The sequence below is a fragment of the Sciurus carolinensis genome, chromosome 4 (genome assembly GCF_902686445.1).
Source record: "Sciurus carolinensis chromosome 4, mSciCar1.2, whole genome shotgun sequence".
In the NCBI taxonomy this organism is placed as follows: domain Eukaryota; kingdom Metazoa; phylum Chordata; class Mammalia; order Rodentia; family Sciuridae; genus Sciurus; species Sciurus carolinensis.
The window spans coordinates 762,913-781,457 of record NC_062216.1 but is presented as its reverse complement, the minus strand read 5'-3'; the positions used below and the strand labels follow the sequence as shown (position 1 = coordinate 781,457).

Here is an 18,545-nt window from a genome sequence, read left to right as displayed (position 1 = left end):
ATGCCAACTTATCCAACTGAATCAGGGGCATCTGGACACGTGGGCATCCCAAATCATTTCAGGAATATCAGCTACAACCCAACTCCGGGACCCAGTATGGAGGTGCCCCCAAGTTTGGACACTTGACACCTGTCCCTATCAGCTGTTCATTTGTCAGGAGCCTCGCCCAGGAAAAGTGCTGCAGCAATGAACCTCCGCTTTCCTGTCCTTATCAGGCTCGGCAGAGCAGGTTCCCCTGCCTGTGACGACCACGCATGGCCCACTCTAAGCTGACACCTCGAGCTGACACTCAGGCTGAGGCTCTGAGCCTGAAACCACCCATGTCCAGATTCTCACCTCGACACCTCCGGGAACTGCTCCTTGAACCCTGTCTGCCCACCCACAGCCACTCCTCAGCTCTGCACTCCTGTCTCTGCTGTGCTCTGGGCTCAGCAGCCTGTAACGCTGCAGCGTCTGGGCCCTTTCTGAGTCTTTCTGTGACCCGTTTTCTATCACTGTGGGACGTCTGTGTGACTTGTGTTACAGATACTAGAAATAAGGCTGGGAGGGAGGAGCCTGCCTGCCCAGCTGGGGACACTCAGGTGACTGTCCTATGGGATGGAGGATCCTGTGAATGCCCAGCTGGGGACTGCCAGGTGACCCTCGCGTGCTCAGAGAGCTGGCCCGAGGGACATGGCATGGCCTGCCATTCAGGGGACTCTGACCCCATGGAGACACACCTGTTTGACCTCTTTAAAGCACAGCTTGCTCACGACTGCCAAAGCCAGGACACGGGCAGGGCCAGGTGCAGCCGCAGGCCGCGTGGGCCGAGCTGGCCCTGCGTGGAGGCAGCGTGTCTGTCCTTGCCCTCGGCGTGCACCTAGGGGGGAAGCAGCCCTGCCACTGGCGTCTGCCGCCCATGACCAGGGCCAACAATGGCACCTGGGGAGGGGTCGGGGCCCCCACACAGGTTTCCATAGTGACAGAGGACAATGTGCTCCCGTGGACGCTTCTCGGGAGACTAGGTGCTGCCCTCACAGTCCCACCAGATGGACACCTGTGGCACTGGTCCATAGGTGCCCCCTGGTAGCCAGTTGAGGCTTGTCCTTGTATGCCAAGGGCCTCCTCGTGGCGCTGGGTCCCACCCTGGACACTGTCCTGTGTAGGGGATAGAGATGAGCCTGCGGGTTCAGCGTCACTGCCAAGCGCTCCAGAGCAGGCGGCTCGCTCTTCCTGGGGAGTGCCCTGCACGCTTGTGTCTCCCAGGGTGCCCGGGAGCTGCTCCACAGCCTCCGGTGGACCAAGGCCATGCGTCTGTCGCTGTGCTGAGTCACAGGCAGAGGGCATGTGACCTCAGAGTTCGGGGGTCCAGAGTGGGCTGGGGGTCTTGGGAACGTCTCCAGACCTGGAGGCCGTCGTGCCCCAGCGCCCCGGCCTCCCTCCCCAGCCGGGACCCGAGCAGCTTGACGTGTGCCGCGGTCAGCTGTCCCCGTGGAGGAGCAGCCTCTCCAGTAAGCGAGGCCCCCGAGCTCGGGCTCCTGACTCATCTCAGGGAACAGGCCCCACGGCAAAACCCAGTGAAGCGAGACCATGCACAGAGGTCACACGTGTGTCCACAGCCGCGTGCTCCTCACGCCCAAGGGAGTCTGACCCGGAGGCTGGCCGGCTGACGGGCAGCAGCTGGCCACCGTGCCATGAGGACCGCTCCTCCATAAAAGCTCAGGCCACGTGCCAGTGCTGGCCACCACACAGTGACCTTGGAAACTCGCTGACCACGGCCACCAGGGCTGCGTGGCCCGTCCACACAGAACACGCAGGGCAGCACCAGACAGGAGCAGTGGGTGGCAGGCTGGGCCTGGGAGCACACGGGGCCGGGGACCTCCGGGGCGTAGGTTTCTCCTGAGAGGACGGAAGTGTCCTCACATCTGACTGAAGTGACGGTGGGCAGCTGAGTGCACCAGAGTGCACATCCTGTCTGATACACTGATCCTGTCCACGTGCAGCTGCCCCGAAGATGGCAGTGGAGCAGCGAGTGTGCTGACCGCTGCTGGACTTCCTGGCCAGTTCTGGGGCAGTGATGTCTGCAGAGAAGTGCTGCACGTGGAAGCACCTTGTGAGCCCGACACTCAGGGAGTGGACGTCGGTCACGGACGCCAGGCTGCGCACGTCCGCCCTGGCCCTGCTGAGCTCGCCGTGGTGCTGTCCCACCCCTGCTGGGCGCCCTCGGGACTTTCTAGGAGCTCCACCTGTGCACAGGTGCAGGCCAGGCCCTCCTTCCAGCAGGCGGCACTTCATCTGCCCTTCCTGCCTGACCGCCCTGGCGAGAGCCGGCAGGGAATGGCACCCAGGTCCCCTCTGCACAAGCTCCTTCACCTGACGGGCACTCAGGCCCTCTCTCGGCCTGCTCCGGGAGGACGCTGCCCCGAGCGTCTGTGAGGAGGTGACGCCATCTCTGCTGGCCTGTGCAGAAGAGGGACTGCAGGGCCAGGTGTCCGAAGAGCGGCTACTGCCCCATACAGGAGGACCCTGTGTCGCCGAGAGACCAGCACAAAGGACGTCATGAAGAGTGGACCAAGGATCTGAATGGACGCGCCTCCAAGAAGACACAGAGATGGTCAGCTGCGGCCGAGTGACGTCCACGTGTGCTCCGCCCGGCGAGGACGGGCGCTCCAGCCCAGCACCCTGACGCAGGGCTTGCTTCCGAGCCGACCCGGAGTGCTGCCGGCAGCGGAACCCGTCTGTCTGCGTCTCCAGGGAGCCGTCACGCAGCGCCAAGCAGGCCCGGTGCCCGCCAGCAGCCCGCGCAGGGCCTGGGGTCCCCGAGGCCAGCGCCTGCCCCCCTTGAGGCGGCACTGCTGAGGGTGGGCACCGCTTTCTCCGAAGCCCACCTCCTGGACGGCCTTGCCCCAGGCTCGGCGGCCAGACATTAGTCCTCCGTGGTGGAACGTCACGCAAGGCCTTTGCTCCGTTTCAAACGGGGCTGAGCTGGTGGGCGGAGGGCCAGGGTTCTGAGGGACGCTGACCGCAGCTCTTCTGCCCTCGTGCGGTGACGGCCATGGCTCTGCTTTCAGAGGGCTCCAGGCACGTGAGCCGTTTTCTCTTCGGTGGTTACAAGTCTGGCCATTTTGGTCATCTGCCTGCGTTGGTTCTCTCCACCGCTTTTGGTCAAGATCTTTACTGATTTCTGCTCCACTCTCTCTCCAGCTGGAGGTGCGGTGAGACGAGACCCCGGCGTCAGAGCCTTTGGAAGTGAGCTCAGGGTGACGGCTGTCAACTCAGCCACGGAAGACGTGCTGCTGTTCCGCCTGCCGTCCTCAGCAGAGGCCACAGACCGCGGCGCGGGCTGAAGAGGGCAAGGGGTCCACCTTCCCTCATTTCCCTGAAATCCCTCAGACGGTGGCTCTTGGAGAGCAGAGACCCTTGGTTCCCCTGGCGGTCCATCCTGCCACCAGGATGCCTGGAGCGCACCCTGCTCCCAGAGAGTATCAGGAAGCCAAACCTGGAAAGGACAGCTGAGGCCAAGAGAAGACCCAACTCCTGGTGCCTGGGCTCCTCACAGGGCTTGCTGGGGGCACAGCAGGGAGAAGCAAGTAAGGCACCAACACAGTACATCCATGCTGCACATCCTGCCTCCTGCTCAACTGATCTTCCCCTAAATGCCCACAGGCCAACCATCCCACTGCACTCAGAAGATTGAGGCATCTCACAAAACTCTCCTTGTGGCCACAGGGGATAATTTAACAGTTGGGACTCAAGTGCAAACAACTTTTGTTCTTCCTTTTCAAAATTACTGGGGAACCCAAATAAACCAGTGCTCCCTTGTTGGTGCTCAAGCTACCTGTGATTTTCAACAATCACGTTTTTTGCTTTGTTTTGTTTTTGGTACCAGGGGCACTTAACCACATCCCCAGAACTTTTTTGTATTTTATTTAGAGATAGGGTCTCGCTGAGTTGCTTAGGGTCTCCCTAAGTTGCTGAGGCTGGCTTTGAACTTGTGATCCTCCTGCCTCAGCCTCCCGAGCTGCTGGGATGACAGGCGTACGACACACTGCTCAGCATAAACCATGTTTTAAAATGAAGGGGAAGCAGACCCACACCCGTGAGGCCGCGCCCTCTGAATCACACTCCTCTGCCACGACTCTTCAACTCCAAGCGTGCGGTCTTCTGGTATAGGAAGGAGAAATGTCACCCGCCACCGAGTGCTCAGAGGGACTCTGTCCTCCACCCCAAGCGGGACTCTGGCTGACCAGCAGAGCAGAGCTGCAGTTCTCAAGCCATCTCATGAAGTCCATCAGCTCTCCCGCCGTCCCTCAAGCCTTCCCTGTCCTTGGGTTTGTTCACTACTTTCTATCAATCAGGACAGAACAGAATCTCCCCCGCCCACCTTGTTATTGCTCATGCCAAGTTCGGACGGGACTGGACGGAGAGCTGCTGGTTGGGGAGGGCCTGGCCAGGCACAGCAGGGGAGGACGGATGGCCCAGCCCTGTGGGGTCGCCAGTGCCATTCAGGAAGATCAAATTAAAAGTCGGAAGCTAACAGCTGACTTAGGCCAAGCCCAGCACCCTGGGTCGCAGTGGGCGGTGCGGGTGGCCAGCTGCTGCCGAGCTGGGTGGGAGGGTGTGTGGGAGCATCGCCTGCAGGGCCACTGGGGCTTCCTCCCTGCTGCCGGCCACCTGCTCTGACCTGTGGGGAGTGAACCGCTGTCCCTGCAGCAGGATGGGCGCTGGGCGGGACTCACGCCTCAAAGCCACAGGCTTCCTTCCCCTGCTGCCACCCTGCCCAGGCCCCTCCAGGGCCGCCGTCCTGTGGGCAGCCGCGCGGAGCACACAGCCACCGCGCTCCATCTGCCTTTCCACCCCCGCTGTTCCCGACTGACCCTGTGTCTGGTGTTGCAGAGCAGGGGTCCGCAGCCAGTGGCACCCTGCACCTCTGCTTCACAGCCCCCCTCCTGAGCGCGAGGCCCGCCCGACGCTTCCTGTGGGCCTCTGGTGCCCACTGTCCACTGCTCCAACCTCCCCCCAGGTCAGGAAGGGCCAGTCTCAGGCCATCAAGGTCAGACAGGAGAGGGAGTTGCTGGGCAGCCCTGGGGAAGGTGCGGAAGGAGTGCAGTGGTCAGGGGAGATGCAGCTCCAAGAAAGGGCTGGAGTTGGGAGAAGGGCCCAGGGCTGCCCGGCACTGCCTGCCAGACCTGGGAGGGGACGCTCTCAGGAACCAGGGGCCATGACTCCTGAGGTGCACCATTCAGCTGGACTGAACCAGGGAAGAAACTCCCAGTTAGTCTGAGAACCAGCTACCCTGCTACTAGACCTGAGAGCGGTGCGACGACCTACACCCGTCTTACCACTAAGAGGAAGTGACGATCCAGCAACACGCGACCCTCATGCTACAAGGCCACCGAGGGCCGGCGGGGGAGGGAGGGTGCTGTGAGCTGAGGAAGACAGAGTCTTCACAAAGCAACAGGCAGCCACTGCAGCACCGGAAACAGTGGGGAGCTTCCGACCAAAGTCCCCCAACCTTCCGTGGATGAATGGAGCCTGCGTGCTCCTGTGAGCGGTCCATCGCGGGCCACGGGACACGCGGCGTGCCCCACGAGAGCAGAAACAGCAAGTCAGCAGCCTTCCAGAAGCAAAGAAAGCCCCACTGCTGCTTGCAGATGGGATGATTCTCCTTCTAGAAAAAACAAGAGATCTTCAGAAAACCGCACACAACACGAAGGCCCTGGACCCTGGTTTCCATGGTGGACCAAGAGAGCTCCATGGAAACCACCTGTCCCCAGAGCTACAGGGGCCAGTGGAGCCGCCCTGACAAGAGCCCTGAGCCCCCAGAGCAACGTGAGCCTCCCGGGCTCCAGAGGCGACGCGCTCCTGGGCTGGAGGACCGTGCTCTTCCCAGGGACGCCTCTGCCGGCCCTGTGTGGCCGAGGTCATCCAGCCACCCGATGCAAGAACACTGCCCAACCCAAGTGCTGGTCAGGAAGGAATCGTGGTCCTGCCCTGCCCTCAGGGTGCCGGGCCTCAGCCAGTCCACAGGCAGCCTTCCCGAGGCCCCGCTGCCTACCTCCCAGCCGCGCAGAGGCGCGTGGGCGCAGAGGACGGTGGGGCACTCACCTGCTGGACATGGGAGCAGCTAGGGGTGGCTAGGGAAGAGGAGAGTCACCCACATGGACTCTGCCAGTGCTCACAGGTCCCTCCCCAGAGGACAGGGGCGTACTCCTGGGCTGCAGGTCCCCCTCCGGGTCCCGAGGAGACTCCTGCACCCTGCAGGCCGCGCCCCTGGGTCCACCCAGCTCTCCCTGTTGCTTCTCACCTTCCTCTCCAGCCCCACCAGGCACTGCGCGTCTCAGAGCCAACGCTGTCCTCACTCAGAACACAGCATGCCAGCTCCCTGCCGCAGAGCCGCACCCTGGGGCAGAACCCCAGATGCCCTGCCAGGAGACGAGGGCTCTGGAGGAGGAGGCTTGGCATCCAAAGCCACCCAGACTGATCGTCGGTGAACTGATGGAGAAATGGCAGCAGCCACATGGCGCCATCTTGGTGTGTAATTATTTAGTTCAAGGTGAAGAGTCATTCTTCACGAATACTGGAGTTGATTCAAAAACAGCAGGTATAGACTATGAAGCAACAGCCTTCCTGGTTAAACCCAAAGACCCTCTCGGGCTGGATTTTTGTTTTAGTCAACTTTTCTGCTGCTGTGACCAAAAGACAAGGGCAATTTTAGAGGCAGAAAAGCTTAATTGGGGCTCACAGTTACTGGGCCTGAGGTGAGGAAGACTGTCACCTCAGAGGGTGTGGTGGAGGAGAGCTGCTCAGAGAGGAAACAGGGAGCAGAGAGGGTTGATCCCCAGGGACAGATACACGCTCCACCAGGCCCAACCCCAAAGTCACTCCCCAAGTCACTCCCCAAGAAACTCCCCAAGTCACTCCCCCAAGTCACTCCCCAAGTCACTCCCCAAGTCATTCCCCAAGTCACTCCCCAAGTCACTCCCCAAGTAACTACCCAAGTCACTCCCTCAAGTCACTCCCCAAGTAACTACCCAAGTCACTCCCCAAGTAACTACCCAAGTCACTCCCCAAGTAACTACCCAAGTAACTACCCAAGTCACTCCCCAAGTCACTCCCCAAGTAACTACCCAAGTCACTCCCTCAAGTCACTCCCCAAGTAACTACCCAAGTCACTCCCCCAAGTCACTTCCCAGAGTCACTCCCCAAGTCACTCCCCAAGTCACTCCCCAAGTCACTCCCTCAAGTCACTCCCCCAAGTCACTCCCCAAGTCACTCCCCAAGTCACTCCCCAAGTCACTCCCCCAAGTCACTTCCCAGAGTCACTCCCCAAGTCACTCCCCAAGTCACTCCCAAGTCACTCCCTCAAGTCACTCCCAAGTCACTCCCCAACTCACTCCCCCAAGTCACTCCCCCAAGTCACTTCCCAGAGTCACTCCCCAAGTCACTCCCCAAGTCACTCACCAAGGCACTCCCCAAGTCACTCCCCAAGGCACTCCCCAAGTCACTCCCCAACTCACTCCCCCAAGTCACTCCCCCAAGTCACTTCCCAAGTCACTCCCCAAGTCACTCCCCAATTCACTCCCCAAGTCACTCCCCAAGTCATTCCCCCAAGTCACTCCCTCAAGTCACTCCCCAACTCACTCCCCAAGTCACTCCCCAAGTCACTCCCCAAGTCACTCCCCAAGTCACGCCCCAAGTCACTCCCCAAGTCACTCCCCAAGTCACTCCCTCAAGTCACTCCCTCAAGTCACTCCCCAAGACACTCCCCAACTCACTCCCCAAGTCACTCCCCAATTCACTCCCCAAGTCATTCCCCCAAGTCACTCCCCAAGTCACTCCCCAAGTCATTCCCCCAGGTCACTCTCCAAGTCACTCCCCAACTCACTCCCCAAGTCACTCCCCAAGTCACTCCCCAAGTCACTCCCCAAGTCACTCCCCAAGTCACTCCCTCAAGTCACTCCCCAAGTCACTCCCCAAGTCACTCCCCAATTCACTCCCCAAGTCACTCCCCAAGTCACTCCCCAAGTCACTCCCCAAGTCACTCCCTCAAGTCACTCCCCAACTCACTCCCCAAGTCACTCCCCAAGTCATTCCCCAAGTCATTCCCCCAAGTCACTCCCCAAGTCACTCCCCAAGTCATTCCCCCATGTCACTCCCCAAGTCACTCCCCAAGACACTCCCCAACTCACTCCCCAAGTCACTCCCTCAAGTCACTCCCCAAGTCATTCCCCCAAGTCACTCCCCAAGTCACTCCCCAAGTCACTCCCCAAGTCACTCCCCAAGTCATTCCCCCAAGTCACTCCCCAAGTCACTCCCCAAGTCATTCCCCCATGTCACTCCCCAAGTCACTCCCCAAGACACTCCCCAACTCACTCCCCAAGTCACTCCCCAAGTCACTCCCCAATTCACTCCCCAAGTCCCTCCCCAAGTCATTCCCACAAGTCACTCCCCAAGGCACTCCCCAAGTCACTCCCCAAGTCACTCCCCAAGTCACTCCCCAAGTCACTCCCTCAAGTCACTCCCCAAGTCACTCCCCAAGTCACTCCCCAATTCACTCCCCAAGTCACTCCCCAAGTCACTCCCTCAAGTCACTCCCCAAGTCACTCCCCAAGTCACTCCCCAAGGCACTCCCCAAGTCACTCCCCAAGTCACTCCCCAAGTCACTCCCCAAGTCACTCCCCAAGTCACTCCCTCAAGTCACTCCCCAAGTCACTCCCTCAAGTCACTCCCCAAGGCACTCCCCAAGTCACTCCCCAAGTCACTCCCCAAGTCACTCCCCAAGTCACTCCCCAAGTCACTCCCCAAGTCACTCCCTCAAGTCACTCCCCAAGTCACTCCCTCAAGTCACTCCCCAATTCACTCCCCAATTCACTCCCCAAGTAACTACCCAAGTCACTCCCTCAAGTCACTCCCCAAGTCACTCCCCAAGTCACTCCCCAAGTCACTCCCCAAGTCACTCCCCAAGTCACTCCCTCAAGTCACTCCCTCAAGTCACTCCCCAAGTCACTCCCCAAGTCACTCCCCAAGTCACTCCCTCAAGTCACTCCCTCAAGTCACTCCCCAAGTCACTCCCCAAGTCACTCCCTCAAGTCACTCCCTCAAGTCACTCCCCAAGGCACTCCCCAACTCACTCCCCAAGTCACTCCCCAAGTCACTCCCCAAGTCACTCCCTCAAGTCACTCCCTCAAGTCACTCCCCAAGTCACTCCCCAAGTCACTCCCTCAAGTCACTCCCCAAGTCACTCCCCAACTCACTCCCCAATTCACTCCCCAAGGCACTCCCCAAGTCACTCCCCAAGTCACTCCCCAAGTCATTCCCCCAAGTCACTCCCCAAGTCACTCCCCAAGTCATTCCCCCATGTCACTCCCCAAGTCACTCCCCAAGACACTCCCCAAGGCACTCCCCAAGTCACTCCCCAAGTCACTCCCCAAGTCACTCCCCAAGTCACTCCCCAAGTCACTCCCCAAGTCACTCCCCAAGTCACTCCCTCAAGGCACTCCCCAAGTCACTCCCCAAGTCACTCCCCAAGTCATTCCCCCAAGTCACTCCCCAAGTCACTCCCCAAGTCATTCCCCCATGTCACTCCCCAAGTCACTCCCCAAGACACTCCCCAAGTCACTCCCCAAGTCACTCCCCAAGTCACTCCCTCAAGTCACTCCCCAAGTCACTCCCCAAGTCACTCCCCAAGTCACTCCCCAAGTCACTCCCTCAAGTCACTCCCCAAGTCACTCCCCAAGTCACTCCCCAAGTCACTCCCCAAGTCACTCCCTCAAGTCACTCCCCAAGTCACTCCCCAATTCACTCCCCAAGTCACTCCCCAAGTCACTCCCCAAGTCACTCCCCAAGTCACTCCCTCAAGTCACTCCCCAACTCACTCCCCAAGTCACTCCCCAATTCACTCCCCAAGTCACTCCCCAATTCACTCCCCAAGTCACTCCCTCAAGTCACTCCCCAAGTCACTCCCCAATTCACTCCCCAAGTCACTCCCCAAGTCACTCCCCAAGTCACTCCCCAAGTCACTCCCTAAGTCACTCCCCAAGTCACTCCCCAAGTCACTCCCTCAAGTCACTCCCCAAGTCACTCCCCAATTCACTCCCCAAGTCACTCCCCAAGTCACTCCCCAAGTCACTCCCCAAGTCACTCCCTCAAGTCACTCCCCAACTCACTCCCCAAGTCACTCCCCAAGTCACTCCCCAAGTCATTCCCCCAAGTCACTCCCCAAGTCACTCCCCAAGTCATTCCCCCATGTCACTCCCCAAGTCACTCCCCAAGTCACTCCCCAAGTCATTCCCACAAGTCACTCCCTCAAGTCACTCCCCAAGACACTCCCCAACTCACTCCCCAAGTCACTCCCCAAGTCACTCCCCAATTCACTCCCCAAGTCCCTCCCCAAGTCATTCCCACAAGTCACTCCCCAAGGCACTCCCCAAGTCACTCCCCAAGTCACTCCCCAAGTCACTCCCTCAAGTCACTCCCCAACTCACTCCCCAAGTCACTCCCCAATTCACTCCCCAAGTCACTCCCCAATTCACTCCCCAAGTCACTCCCCAAGGCACTCCCCAAGTCACTCCCCAAGTCACTCCCCAAGTCATTCCCCCATGTCACTCCCCAAGTCACTCCCCAAGACACTCCCCAACTCACTCCCCAAGTCACTCCCCAAGTCACTCCCCAATTCACTCCCCAAGTCCCTCCCCAAGTCATTCCCACAAGTCACTCCCCAAGGCACTCCCCAACTCACTCCCCAAGTCACTCCCCAAGTCACTCCCTCAAGTCACTCCCCAAGTCACTCCCCAAGTCATTCCCCCAAGTCACTCCCCAAGTCACTCCCCAAGTCATTCCCCCAAGTCACTCCCCAAGGCACTCCCCAACTCACTCCCCAAGTCACTCCCCAAGGCACTCCCCAACTCACTCCCCAAGTCACTCCCCAAGTCACTCCCTCAAGTCACTCCCCAAGTCACTCCCCAAGTCATTCCCCCAAGTCACTCCCCAAGTCACTCCCCAAGTCATTCCCCCAAGTCACTCCCCAAGTCACTCCCCAAGTCACTCCCCCAAGTCACTCCCCAAGTCACTCCCCAAGTCATTCCCCCAAGTCACTCCCCAAGTCACTCCCCAAGTCATTCCCCCAAGTCACTCCCCAAGGCACTCCCCAAGTCACTCCCCAAGTCATTCCCCCAAGTCATTCCCCCAAGTCACTCCCCAAGTCACTCCCCAAGTCATTCCCCCAAGTCACTCCCCAAGGCACTCCCCAAGGCACTCCCCAACTCACTCCCCAAGTCATTCCCCCAAGTCACTCCCCAAGGCACTCCCCAAGACACTCCCCAACTCACTCCCCAAGTCACTCCCCAAGTCATTCCCCCATGTCACTCCCCAAGTCACTCCCCAAGTAACTACCCAAGTCACTCCCCCAAGTCACTTCCCAGAGTCACTCCCCAAGTCACTCCCCAAGTCACTCCCCAATTCACTCCCCAAGTCACTCCCCAAGTCATTCCCACAAGTCACTCCCCAAGGCACTCCCCAAGGCACTCCCCAACTCACTCCCCAAGTCATTCCCCCAAGTCACTCCCCAAGTCATTCCCCCAAGTCACTCCCCAAGGCACTCCCCAACTCACTCCCCAAGTCACTCCCCAAGTCATTCCCCCAAGTCACTCCCCCAAGTCACTCCCCAAGTCACGCCCCCAGGTCACTCCCCAAGACTCCCTCCGAAGGCCAGGCCCCCATGACCCAGCGGCTCCACCCACTCCCCACTGGGGCAGCTACCACCTGTGACCCTACAGTGGGCTGATTACTGATGAGGTGATGCTCCCAGCCCAACCTCCGTGTCCCCGTGCTGTCTCCTCACATCCAGACCATAATGTTCTTCTAGGCTGAGTTTAGTGGAGAAACAGAACAGTGCTGTGCACATGGCCACCCCAGGGTCCCCTCCTCTGATCATTCCTCTCGCTTGACACCCTGTGGGCACCCTCCCACACCCTGCCTCTCAGACCTGCGTGCGTGGGGGTGGCCCCTCCCTCAACACCAGTCCACCTTCACCTGGGCCTCCGTCCTGCCCCGGCCAGCCTCATCGGCAAAGTCCAGGCACACCACCTCCTGGGCTCTGCCCATTCTCCTGGGATGTGCCCAGCAGGGGCTGGGGTGAGCCTGGTCTAACATCAAGGGACAAGGCTGCAGGATGGGTCCAGAGGGTCTGGCTCAGCCCCTGCTTCCTGTGGGATCAGGACCCCGGGGGTGCTTACTGGCTGGAACAGGAGGGTGCTGGGCCACAGGGATCCCATGAGAGGGGCTGAGGCCACTGCCAAGGACAGTGCTGGTGGCCTGCAGCCATCAAGCAGCTGGAAGTTCTGGAACAGAAACTGTCCCAGCACCTGTCCAAGGTGCTCAGGTGCTGGTGAGGAGTGGTCCTGAGGGGCAGCTGTCTGGAAAACACACTGGCCCCTCCAGGAAGAGTCCTCTACGGAATTCTGTGACACCCAGGACACAGGAAAGCAGACACTGCCAAAGCTCTGCAAAGAGCTCACTCGATGGCTGCTCCTTGGAAAAGTATTTGCAAGAGGTCATCCTTGGTTATAAAAATAAAGGGTAAGAAGTTCAGACTTTGCCATAGTGTTTAGAATGGGCCTCTCGGTCACCCACTCAGAACATCAAGTAGCAGGGTTGGGTCCACGCCCTCCTGGGGCAAGAAGAGCCCCAAATGGATGCAGTCTGATCCAGGCCACTCAGGTGAGAGGGTGGACTTCCATCTCAAAGGCCTGGGGAGGGGCCACCCCTTTCCCTCCCACTCTGCAGCAATGCACTCAGCTAACCCTGCCCTAGAGCAGGCAGCAAGATGGGAGGGCTCCACTCATCAAAGAATAATTCGGGGCCTCACAGGACCCTGGACACAGGGCTGGCCCTGAGAATAAAATTGCCCCACCAGACTCCTCAGAAGCCAACCACGTGAAGACCTTTCCACCAGACAAGGTGAGGGCCATGGGCCCATGGCAGAGTGACTCCAACTGCCGGCAAGGAGGTGGCTTCTTGCCCCATTAAATTGTGCCTCTGCTAAACTGTGTGGTGCAATTAGCTAGCCAGAGAACACAAGAGACGTTTCCAGGAGTGGAAGGTAAGAGGGCCCAAGCACAGCAGTGTGAAAATAACGTGGTGTGTGCTAGAGTGAGGGTGACTAGGGAGGAGGGACCCAGAAACACACCATGACCTTCACATCCTGCCGTGGAGCAGGCCCATGCCCCAGCTGGGAGACAGGAGGGCACACTAAACATGGTAGGCTGGTCTCTCCAGCTAGCCTGGGGCAGGAGGGCACCCTAAACATGGTAGGCTGGTCTCTCCAGCTAGCCTGGGGCAGGAGGTCCACCCTAAACATGGTAGACTGGTCTCTCCAGGTAGCCTGGGGCAGGAGGTCCACACTAAACAGGGTAGACTGGTCTCTCCAGGTAGCCTGGGGCAGGAGGGCACCCTAAACATGGTAGACTGGTCTCTCCAGGTAGCCTGGGGCAGGAGGTCCACACTAAACATGGTAGACTGGCCTCTCCAGGTAGCCTGGGGCAGGAGGTCCACACTAAACATGGCAGACAGGTCTCTCCAGGTAGCCTGGAGCAGGAGGTCCACACTAAACATTGTAGGCTGGTCTCTCCAGGTAGCCTGGGGCAGGAAGGTACCCTAAACATGGTAGGCTGGTCTCTCCAGCTAGCCTGGGGCAGGAAGGTACCCTAAACATAGTAGGCTGGTCTCTCCAGGTAGGCTGGGGGCAGGATGTTCTCCCTTCCCCTATTAAGTTTCCCATTACATTGTCTAGGCCCCAGTGGGCTTTTATGACCTGGTCTATACCATAGGCAGAGAGCAGGCCCACATGTGGAGGAGCCGTACACTTGGGGAGGTTATATGAAGGGCAGTAGCCATTTTGCATCATTAATAATGGCATCTTCTTGGCCTGCTGCAGGTAACTTGCACATGGGTTTCACTGTCCATTCTGCTCATTCCATGATGAGCCTGCACCAAGTCCACTCTGAGCACACCTATGATCCCAACTCCTGGGGGACTGAACCAGGAGCCAAACTCAGCAACTTAGCAAGGCCCTGTCTCAAAATAAAACTTAAAGGGGTGGAATGTAGCTCAGTGGCACAGCACTTGTCTAACATATGTGAGACCCTGGGTTCAATCTTGAAAGAAAGAAGAGAAAGAAAGAAGAAAGGAAGAAAGGAAAAAAGGAAGAAAGGAGGGAAGGAGGGAAGGAGGGAAGAAAGGAGGGGAGGGGCGGGGCGGGGAGCGGGGAGAAGGTGGCTGTAGTCAGTGCATGAACATTCCTGGAGTCACCTACTCAGGTTCTAGAGAAATTAGGGCTAAGCAGAGTTCTTTTTCTTTAACAGGTACATTCGATTGTGACTTGGTCTTCATGTTGCTTTCAAAGATTTTCACACTGACCTTGAGTAAGCTCCATGTAGATCTATATCTAGTTGCTTGGCTCATAGAGGCTCACTGGAGATTTCCACTAAAGACAGAATTATAGTCTTGTTCTTATTGGTCTTAGTATTTGGTTTTGCTACAGTTGGGATCTGGTTTAGGTGAGTCCTCCTGAAGTTCCATGTGCTGAAGGCTTGACCACCAGGTGGTGATGTTGGGAGATGGAGGGACCTTTAGGAAGCAGAGCCCAGTGGAAGGTCCTCAGGCCACTGGGCACTGCCCCCAGCCCAGTGGAAGGTCCTCAGGCCACTGGGCACTGCCCCCAGCCTAGAGGAAGGTCCTCAGGCCACTGGGTACTGCCCCCAGCCTAGAGGAAGGTCCTCAGGCCACTGGGGCTGCCCTTGGAGGGAATGCTGGTCTCTGGGAGCAAGGTGTTGAAAGAGCTAGTTGTTACAAAAGCTTGTCTGACCCGAGTCTCCCTTTGGCTTTCTGTTGGGCAATGTGATCTCTTTCCTCCTAAGCTCCCACCCCGCCACCTCTCACTGCCGCCCACCATGTGCAATGCAGCCAGGATGGGGCCCTCACCAGAGCTGGCTACATGCTGTTTGGACTTTCAGCCTCGAAAATTGTGAGCTAGATGAAACTTTTTATGAAGAGCCCTCTCGGATGTTTTCCTACAGTAATGAGGGGCCAGCTAAAACAAAGCCATTTTTCTGAAATCGCGTGCTGTTTTCATTCCCCGTGCCTTGCATTCGGGTGGCAGCTGTGCTTTCTGATGCTCTTGTACTGAGCTCTGGGCTTTCTGTCATGGGTGTGTCTGCAGCAGTGTTGGCCCTACCCTGGCCTTCATGAGTTCAGCAGGCACATCTCACCCCAGTTTCCAGACCCTTGGTGGATACACTGACCCACTGGATCCAAGGCTGGTTCCCAGGGCAGCCTACCAGATGTCTCACCACCATGCCCAGTTATCACTCAAAAAGAGATGTGAAATTACGCCAGCTGTGGGCCAGAGCAGGAAATGAGGATTTGCCGTATTTGCTGGATGTGAATGTGAATAAAGTAGACTGGAGGTTCTCTGCAGCTGGTGAGCTGGGCACAAGGGTCAAAGGGGATGCTGGAGATGACCTGTTGTGGCCTGGAAGCTGTGGTGTGAGGGACTCAGGAGTCCCAGCAAGATTGTGTAGTGGCAGGACATGCCATATCGCTAATGCCAGGCAGCCTGTTCACCTTGGTATCCAACTTGAAGTACCTACCTACCTGTAGACCCTGGCCTTCATCTAGTTCAGACCCAAGGCCTCTAAGGAGACAGGAATATGAGCATACAGGAAAGCAAAGCCAGGGAGGAGATCCTGAAGCTTAACTAGGATGTGCAAACTCAGGGGCAGAGAGTGAAACACAGTGGGTGGAAGGAGATGAGAAGACAGAGGGAGGAGAGAGTGTCCAGGTGATGGAGAAGAGGGGAGGATGGGGTGGGCTCATCCAGCAGAGGCTGAGCAGGGAAGATGTGGGCTTCCTCATCACAGAGGGTGAGGAGGAGGAGGAGGAGGAGGAGGAGGAGGGCTGATCCACAGAGGGTGAGGAGGAGGAGGAGGAGGAGGAAGGCTGATCCACAGAGGGTGAGGAGGAAGAGGAGGAGGAGGAGGAAGGCTGATCCACAGAGGGTGAGAGGGGGAGGAGGAGGAGGAGGAGGAAGGCTGATCCACAGAGGGTGAGGAGGAGGAGGAGAAGGAGGACTGATCCACAGAGGGTGAGGAGGAGGAGGAGGGCTAATACACAGAGGGTGAGGAGGAGGAGGAGGAGAAAGGCTGATCCACAGAGGGTGAGAGGAGGAGGAGGAGGAGGAGGAAGGCTGATCCACAGAGGGTGAGGAGGAGGAGGAGGAGAAAGGCTGATCCACAGAGGGTGAGAGGAGGAGGAGGAGGAGGAGAAAGGCTGATCCACAGAGGGTGAGAGGAGGAGGAGGAGGAGGAGGAAGGCTGATCCACAGAGGGGGAGGAGGAGGAGGGGGAGGAAGGCTGATCCACAGAGGGTGAGGAGGAGGAGGAGAAGGAGGAGGAAGGCTGATCCACAGAGGGTGAGGAGGAGGAGGAGGAGGAGGACTGATCCACAGAGGGTGAGGAGGAGGAGGAGGAGAAAGGCTGATCCACAGAGGGTGAGAGGAGGAGGAGGAGGAGGAGAAAGGCTGATCCACAGAGGGTGAGAGGAGGAGGAGGAGGAGGAGGAGGGCTAATCCACAGAGGGTGAGGAGGAGGAGGAGGAGGGCTAATCCACAGAGGGTGAGGAGGAGGAGGAGGAGGAGGACTGATCCACAGAGGGTGAGGAGGAGGAGGACTGATCCACAGAGGGTGAGGAGGAGGAGGAGGAGGAGGAAGGCTGATCCACAGAGGGTGAGGAGGAGGAGGAGGAGGAGGACTGATCCACAGAGGGTGAGGAGGGAATTTGGGGTTGGGGGCTAATGACTCACAGGGTGTCTTGTTTCCTAAGAGGAATTTGTTGCTGCTACAGATACTCCAGCAGCGAGCAGCTCTGAGGTCTTGCCATCTAGACTGCGGCCACGGAGCCTGTGTGGGGAGGCACTGCCAGCCAACGCCAGGCCCCTCCTGGTGAGTGTTTGGCCCTGGGTCATGGCCCGTGGCCTGGACCCTCCCGGTTATCCTGGGGAGAGAAGCCCAGCTTCTGGCCAGCTTCTGATGTGAATGCGGAGCAGGCGGAGAGTTTGTCTGGGACACCCACGTGTGTGAAGGCCTGTAAACCTGATGAAATCTGAGGTCCTGGTCACTGGGCTACAGTCAGAGGACGCAGCCCGTCGGCCCTCAGGCCAGGCCGCGGCGCGGGTGGTGGTGCTCACAGACGCTCGTGATGCAGTCCGTCCCGAACCACCTGCACTTGCCTTTCCGCTCTGCTACCCACAGGAGCCTCAGCCCACTCCCACTTCCTGATCCCGCCACAGCAGCGATTCCATGCCAGGCAGGTGGGAACGAGCGAGCCCCCTGGGGAGCTCAGGGCTGGCCAGCCCTGGACCCCCTCTGCCCTCCATGCCTTCAGTGAGAGGCAAGACCCAAGAACTCTGTGTCCTGCTTACCAGTGTGCAGACCAGTGCACACTGGAGGTACCAGCAGCTTGCTCAGCACCTCACAGGCGGGACCCAGCCCAGCACCCAGTCCACGGCTGCTAGCCTCCCTCAGTGGACACCACTGCCGTGCTCCCTCAGTCCCCAAACCTGGTGTCCTTCCGCTCCTCTGCAGCTGCTGTCCTGTCGGCTCCATCTCAGGACCCCGTTGCTCCTCCCAAGTCCTCCCTGTCTGACTGCACAGAGCACCCTGGGCACTGGCATGCAGATCCTCCCTAGTGAGCCAGGCCTGGCACCTTGCTGTCGAGATCTGGGCTGTGGTCACTTCCACTGCCAGCAACAGCATTCTCCTCAGAGATGCTGAACTGCAGGCCTCACCCGCCCAGACCCACGGGATTAGAACCTGCCTCCCAACCCGTGGCCCAGGCCGTGCACACACACGTCAGTGCTTGAGAAGCACGTTCAGGAAAGGCTTTCTAGAGCCACCTGGACTCACACACCTGTGGGCCGGTGTGCAGGTGGGAATGAGCATCCCCACAGTACCTCCCCCCATCCCACAGCCACCCATGCCAGGCCTCAGCGCCCTGCCTGAGCCGGCACCCTCAGCACCTAGAACTAAGGAGACTAGCTCTGGAGAGGCCGGCCCCACGAGGGACTGGAGAGAGACCAGGCAGAAGCACAGACACGGGGCGGCCAGGAACACGGCACTCTGCACCTGGACTCGCCAGTCACCGGCCCGTCTCTGATGCGGTGTGACTCTGCTCATGTGCAGGGTGTACCTTCAGACGAGGAAGCGGAGGCTAAAGGAAGGAGCGGGGTCCTCCGGATGAAAGGCACCTCTAGGCTGCGCTGCAGGGAGGATCGGGAGCAGGATTCCTGCAGGCACCGCAGAACACTCACAGGATTTCCAAAAGCACGCGTCCTCAGGATCGCGAAGCTCAAGGCCAACACAGTACGGTGGGGGCTTGCTGTAGACACACAGCTGCAAGGCAGGCACAGGCCTGGGGACCAGTGCTTCCTCCCCTGGCACAGCCACAGTCCCACACAAGCCCAGAGTCACTGCCAACCCGAACAGCCAGCCGAGTCCCTGGGGAGCGTG

General features: G+C 59.0%; 1 protein-coding gene across 1 annotated transcript in view; it reads right to left on the bottom strand.

Moving 5' to 3' along the window:
• The window catches only part of Dlgap2 (DLG associated protein 2), a 255,830-nt gene extending 237,378 nt beyond the window's left edge, over positions 1 to 18,452 (bottom strand). The window contains exon 1 of the mRNA XM_047551363.1: positions 18,226 to 18,452. The gene's annotated coding sequence lies outside the window, so the exon portion shown is untranslated. The remainder of the gene's footprint in view (positions 1 to 18,225) is intronic.
• Positions 18,453 to 18,545: the final 93 nt, after the last annotated feature.